General features: G+C 32.6%; 1 protein-coding gene across 5 annotated transcripts in view; it reads left to right on the plus strand.

The window, feature by feature from the left end:
- Nucleotides 1–7,840, plus strand: part of LOC106877704 (nociceptin receptor) — a 170,168-nt gene that overhangs the window by 107,104 nt on the left and 55,224 nt on the right. For 4 of the 5 annotated variants that reach the window (XM_052967350.1, XM_052967347.1, XM_052967346.1 and 1 more), the window contains one exon: nt 4,507–4,561. The exons of the other annotated variant lie outside the window; for it this stretch is intronic. The gene's annotated coding sequence lies outside the window, so the exon portion shown is untranslated. The remainder of the gene's footprint in view (nt 1–4,506; nt 4,562–7,840) is intronic. 5 annotated transcript variants of the gene reach the window in all.

The raw sequence follows: 7,840 nt of genomic DNA on the forward strand, positions 1-7,840 counted from the left end.
TGTATATATCGAGAGAGAGAGAGAGAGCGCGCAGAGAATAAATTCTCGTCTAAATTACGCAAAAATGAAAACACTGACATCTTATTTTAACATATATTTACCAAAATTACATAAAAATATCTTGAAATACTAAGGAGTAAATTTATTCAATAAAATCGCTATTGGCTTCAACTATGGCCTCCAAACGGAACCTTCTGCAACTCTTCTGGACGATCTTCCTGTTTAAATTGATGAATGCTGCCATAATCCATGCCTTCGATCCATCTTTGGTGATACGAGGAATTTTTTGGTCTCTCACTCAACTGTGTTCCACACATAGTAATGAAGTGTGTTGCAGTCTGGGGACTTAAGTGACCAGATGTTCTAGTCGCAGAAACTGTCTGACAGCCATGACTGGGTTCTCTTGCTTGTTGACAGACAGGTCTTCCAGCAGCCATCCTCTTCCCCCAGGGCAGCACTACCTCCTCCAGACACTTGACGTTGGCCTCTTTGTTGAGTCTGAGGCTGTGTGGAAAGATGAATGGAGTCATAACGTTGCCATCACTAGTACCATGATGTTGCCTGGGTATTTGATTTTTATCACTCTCGGTACATATTTTGGGGACACAGCAAGCCAACGATTGTTCTGGGTGTTCACCATCTGATCCTGGCAGAAATTTTTCACGTCTGAGAAAAACCAAAACATGTTCGATGGGAGGAGATGCTTGAGTTTGTTCAAAAGCTTTGTAGCACGGTTTTTCCTCGCCCTATCTCCCGTGATATAATTAGATATATGTATATATAATGTATATAAATCACAGTATGTGTGTGTATATTGGCTAACGCATACATTTGAACAATTCTCAACTGATTTCCACTAAACTTTACACGCACATTACTTACGTTCTAAGGATGGTCATGCACTATAACATTTCCCCCAGAACTTCCGCGTAGGTGGACAAACCGAGAAAAACAGTGGTTTGCACGGGTTTTTCTCTAATTTGTTGTATGAGCATAATTTTTTAGCATATAGGGTATTCCATAATTTTTTACTGTATGGTCGTATTAGAGAATTCTTTTGTGGTTTTCACATTTTCTATTTACTATTTATTTATATGTTGTAATTATGCATTATTACTTTCTATTTTTTGTATGTGCATCGGTATTTTTTGATTTTGTGTTTTGGTTTTCCATAATTTTTTAATCTATATGGTCGTATATTTGCATTACAGAGTATTGTTTAGTTATTTAAAATTTTTTTAATATTTATTATTTGTCTGCCTTACAAGGTGACATCTTTTCACTGCGAACTGCTAAACATTCAAAACAGTATTCGTGAACTGAAGTCAAACTCTTCATGTCTTCATTTTTCGTTAACTGAAGTCAGTTTCAGAGTGGTCGTACACCGTAAGCACGTAGTAAATACATTTCTTTAGATCTACTTTTTCAAGTAGGTATTATATTGCCATTTTAAACGTAACAATCATACTTTTCGCCGAAGAAATAGCTCCTTTTGCTGTTGAATAAAAAACTCGCCGAGCGGAAGTTTCAACACCTTCCTTCCGTTTCCATACAAAATTTATGTGATTGTTTCTGACAAGAAATTTCGCGTTCATCTAAAACAACAATATTTTGTTGTCATTATCTGTGATCTACTCTCAAAACACTTCAGCAGCTCTGCTTCGCATCGCTTGCAAACTTATGTGATGTATGATCATTAAAGTGCAACGACCTCAGCAGTAATCAGCCTTCAATTTGGTTTTATGCTCTTAGGTTAATCAGAAATATAGATTGCCGTGCTACTCATAAATCTCGGTAGTTCAATTATTTGGTGAAGAAAATACCACCAAAGCAACTTAAACCGTCCAAAGAACGGGTGAGTTGGCAAGTATATATATATATATATATATATATATATATATATATATATATATATATATATATATATATATATATATATATATATAACAAATGAATATATATATGTACATATATATAATATACTATATATGATATATAAAATAAGTATATATAATATATATAAAATATATATAATATATATATATAATACATCATATATAATATAATATATATAACATATATAATATATATATATATATAATATCTATAATATAAGATATATAATATGTATATATAATATGTATATATGATATATATGTATAATATATATAATATACATTTATATAATACATATACATAATATATATACATAATATCATATATATATATAATATATATAAATACAATATAAATATATATAATATATATATATGTATATTATATATATAAAACAATATATATATAATATATAATAAATATATATAATATAGATAAAATATATATAATATATATATATCATATATATATATAGCTTGCTTACCAACCGCATGGTTCCGGGTTCAGTCACACTGCGTGGCACCTTGAGAAGGTGTCTTCTACTATAGCCTCGGGCCGACCAAAGCCTTGTGAGTGGATTTGGTAGACGGAAACTCAAAGAAACCCGTCGTATATATGTATATATATATAAATATGTGTGTATATGTTTGTGTGTCTGTGTTTATCCCACCAACATCGCTTGACAACCGATGCTGGTGTGTTTAAGTCCACGTAACTTATTATTTCAACATCATCGCTTTAATTTATCAGTAATATTGGTAATAAAGTAAGAGGCTTTAATTTTAGACAAGTATAACCACAACAAATTGTGTGTTTACAGATATTTATTATATTAAACTGTTTGTATGTTATATATGTACAAGTATATTTATATTATATTAACCCCACCCCATTTCTGTGAGGACGTATGTGTCATTTAAAGCTTTACAATGTGGAGGACAAAGAGAATGTTTAGTTAACATGTTTATTATATCCATTAATATCATAAATATAATTGAAAAGAAAACATAATTATATAGAATAATGTCTGCATGTATATATGCATGTATGTAGGAATTAAAACATAAGAATAATTACCTTTGTCGAGCATATATTCAGTGCATGTTATGCAAGGACAAGTAAAAGGAAGTGAGAGCACATCTCGCAGAGCAAAGCCTCTTACATGTGAAAAGTGTGATGGCTTTGTTTGAGGGTTCAACTTGCCAACTTTTTGTAATCCACGAGCAATACTTCTCGAAACTTCGAAAAACATTTTGGCGGAAAGTTTATATAACTTTTCTTTAATGTCAGCTGCCGTTGACTGACATACCTGTCTATAAGCGTAGGCATTGCCTTTTTTAAGTGTGTTTATGCCTTTCTAAACGAATTTTGCTCACGTGAGCCTAAACACAAATTTACTGAGATAAATGCATATGTGTGCATTTATACATAAGAAACATGACATGTGGCAATCATATTTTGATATTTTCCTTAGGTTCAGTTTCATTTGCTTCCGACTGGTAGTAGCATATCATGTAGATTGATGTGAAAAATATGGGAATGTATTGCACGCCCAGGAAAACATATGCATACGTGCATATTGAATAATAGTGCGCATACAGGCGCACGTTGCTAAGATATACTCTATACACCTGACTAAACATCTAACCAACTTGACAGATCTCACAGAAGACTGAATCAATTATATAGCTATGCTTCACCTTCTACAAAAATCTTGACAGATTGTATATATCATGCACTGACTTGCATCTTATATTTATATATTATAGAAATATATGCACTTTAAACAAACAATTAGCATCTTAATAAAATGCACCACATTTAGAAAAATGTATTTAACATGCACATGGCAACTTACAAATTTTATTAACCCAGCATGTAAACATATACGACTTGCTCCTAAAATCAATACAATGTATATGTTACTTGGAAATATTTGCACTCATTGATGTACATACACACATACAAGGCAAATTTGTACATACAAATATACGAACGTGAACGGATAAATGTTGACATATGTGTTTTAGAAGATGAAAGCTAGAATTCTTATAATAAACCAATGTTCTACGTATTAGCAAAACTATATATTGATAAAATTCAGCCAGCATTACATGTCAACATTCTTGCAACCATCAGTTGCTTCAAATTAGAGACAAATACCTTGAGAAAATGACTAAGTAATTATATGTCTCCAAATTTTTATCTTTTGAGATACAAATTGTAAAGTAAATTGATATCGCAAACGATTACTTAAGTAATGCGTAAGAATTGATTTTTCAACTGGCATGCAGAGCTCCGTATCAAATAAAACGAATAAACAAAACATATAAACAAAAATAAGATGGGAATAAATAAATAAACGAACATCGACGTAAGAATTCCGGAAATAGTGCAACAACGCTAGAGGCAAGGAAAGTTCGATACCAGATTGATCCTTGATTATTTAGTATTATATATGATTCTGTCTACAGACATGATAAAATAACGTAGAAAATGGCTTACGCTAAAAGCAGGCGAACTTCATTTGAATGAATGAATGAAAGTAGAACAAATGTAAATAAACAAATAAATGAATAAATTATTTCATTGAAATTTTATTTCTTGCAGTTTTGTCTCGAGGAGTAAAAAGCAAACTGAGATATTAGAGAATTATAATATGCAGGTATGTATTTATGCACATCTGTCTGTCTGTCTATCTGTCTCTGTCTGTCTCTGTCTGTCTCTCTGTCTCTGTCTTTGTTGCTCTCTCTCTCCTTACATATATATATATATATATATTTTCGCACATATACATAAATACATTTATAAATATATGTGTGTGTGTATAAGTATCAATATATATGCACATGTGTGTTTGTTTGTGTGTGTGTGTGTGTGTGTGTGTGTGTGTGTGCGCGCGCGCGCGTGCGTGTACATACATACTATGTTGTTAGGTAGCTTTGGCTGAAACCCATTGATAATTACTCAATACTTTATAATGTTTTATGTGCTAGAGGCAAAGAAGTAGGCCAACAGGAAGAGAAAATAAATGATTATCCTAGAACAAAAGAGGAGGAAAAGCATTCAGACACCATTAGATATGAATGCTGTCTCTACTAAAAAGAGTTTTAAGCGTTGTTGGCATTCATGCGGAAGAAAATAATTCACAGAAATGAATTAAAATAAGTCTGTTGGAATCGAAACCAGAATTTGATAAATCCATTTATTTTAAATACGAACCTTACTAATAAGTGTTGTCTAGCTATTATAGTAGGTGATTGCACTGGAATAGTAAGATTTCTGACAGTAAGATGTATTCTCAAAAAAATCGTTGTGGGTTGTTTACTAGTGAATCTGACGGCGATATTTAATGTTGATGTTCTACTCTCTATTGAAGAATGCATTAAGAATGCATTAAGAATGCATTAAGCATTTTATTACTCTATTATTTTGGGGTGGAAACTAATTGCTATAATTAAAAGTGGAGTTTGATAGAAATCAAAACGAATTTGGCTACCAAGAATTTGAAACATATCAAAGCCTGTCCCTAAGTAATATTTTCTAATGAAAATAGGAAATAATATATAAAGCAGAATTATGTTTCCTTTCAATTTCTATAATATTGGACTAGATATGTTATAACAATTAATCCAAAGTTATGGGCCTTGATAAGTACTTCTATGACTATCGGCTTACTTGCTCTTAAGGTATTTGCATGATATACATATATACAGATAAAAATGAACGCTAGCCAAGACAACAGAAGCGAGATAATAAGTTTTCTCTTAAGATACATGTAGCTAAACTTTTCCAGTCCACTTATTAAGAGGGAAGCCACAATTAATTGACAATTAAAAACAAACTATTGCTCTCCTTTGTTTTTGTTTCGTTGTGTAATACAGTTTATAAAATTTGTTCATCTATAAATATGTAAGATAAAGGTAATATATGAGTTGCTGTATTTACAAACCAACTATCTCCTCCAATAAAAAATTATACCTTCTCTTCTTTGGTTCTTGAATAATCATTTATCTTCTCTTCACATTGGTCTATTCTCCGTCTAACAACACGAAACCTTTATGTCTATTGACATATTATCAACAGTTGTCTCAGTACACCTTGTGATAGATCTCTGGTTTCTCCAGTCATGTTTTACCGTGTATAGAGGGCGAGGAAGAATGAGCTTTCATACGAGGATTAGCATGAGTTTACTTATAAATTTCTGAAAAACGCATTTCTAATGAAATTTTGCAGTATCATTTAACTTATTCTTCTTTCAATCATTGGACTGAGGTCATGCTGGAACACCACCTTAAAAGGTTTTAGACGAAAGAATCGACCTCAGTAATTAATTTTCGAGCATGGTACTTATTCTATAGATCTCTTCTACGGATTCGCTAAGGACGTAAATCGAGCGGCGGCGGAGAACAAATACAAAAAAAGAAACACACACACATACACACATGTATGACGGACTCCTTTCAGTTTCTGTCTACCAAATCCACTCATAAATTTTGGTCGGCCTAGGGTTATAGTAATAGAGGCTTGCCCAAGTTGCCGTGCAGTGGGACTGAACCCAAGATACATGATTGTAAAGCAAGCTTTGTAAACACAGCCATGCTTGCTGATTATCATGATAAAATTTAGAAAAATAAAAACATATGTTTACTACAAATATACAAATGAAAAATTTGTTTAACTTAAGTTTATTTTAGAATAATGAATATTTTTAAAACTTAGTATTCATTTCATTATTTTGTATAAGTGCCAAGAAATTTGATATATGTTAAATTATGATAAATTTATTGTATAATGCCATATTTCCTGATATCCCCCACGGTAGCAAAAGTATACTTCCAATGTTATCAGACTTTATAACGAGTAATACTCTAGTGTAAACAATAAACATAAGCAATCATTTGAAAGACAAAAGAGCAACAAGAACACTGACAGTATTTGAACCATGTATTTATAGATGTCAAGTAATAAACTTACTAAGTAAACTGTTGTTGTTGGCACTCCGTCGCTTACGACGTCGAGGGTTCCAGTTGATCCGATCAACGGAACAGCCTGTTCGTGAAATTAACGTGCAAGTGGCTGAGCACTCCACAGACACGTGTACCCTTAACGTAGTTCTCGAGGATATTCAGCGTGACACAGTGTGACAAGGCTGACCCTTTGAATTACAGGCACAACAGAAACAGGAAGTAAGAGTGAGAGAAAGTTGTGGTGGAAGAGTACAGCAGGGTTCGCCACCTTCCCCTGCCGGAGCCTCGTGGATCTTCAGGTGTTTTCGGTCAATAAACACTCACAACACCCGGTCTGGGAATCGAAACCGCGATCCTATGACCGCAAGTCCGCTGCCCTAACCACTGGGCCATTGCGCCTCCACAGTAACTAAACTACTGAGTGGTTAAACTGATTTAAGTATTGTTGGGTATCATAAAATGTTTCTGTTACTTCAACTTTACACGTAACATTTACACGTAAATTCAACTGACTTTGCCTGTCGATCTTTTAATGTTCATAAAATATGATACACCAACGAAGCTTTAAAAGATCTCTTTTTCAACATAATTGGGTTAATGTTTCGATGAACGAAGTCCTCGTTATTATGGTAATAACTATGAAGCGTATTTTGTAGTGTGGCAGTAAGTTTTCAATAAACTGAGTAATGTTGCTTGCCTGAATAAGAATCACTTCACTTCACCTGTGTCAATTATATTATTGAAAACCAATGAACATGCCAACATCGATCACTTTGATTCTCTTTCAGTCAATTGTAACGAATATATTACCAATTACTTTCGATTTTCAGTATCACAATTTTTATTTTTAAATATTCATAAAGCTCAAGTTGTATTTTGTCTGTCTGTCTGTTTGTATGTATGGATAGAGGTATCTATCAGTGTATGTATAAATGAATGTAAAAGAATATTTATGTATATACATACACACATAT

This window comes from Octopus bimaculoides, chromosome 4 (assembly GCF_001194135.2).
Source record: "Octopus bimaculoides isolate UCB-OBI-ISO-001 chromosome 4, ASM119413v2, whole genome shotgun sequence".
In the NCBI taxonomy this organism is placed as follows: Eukaryota; Metazoa; Mollusca; class Cephalopoda; order Octopoda; family Octopodidae; genus Octopus; species Octopus bimaculoides.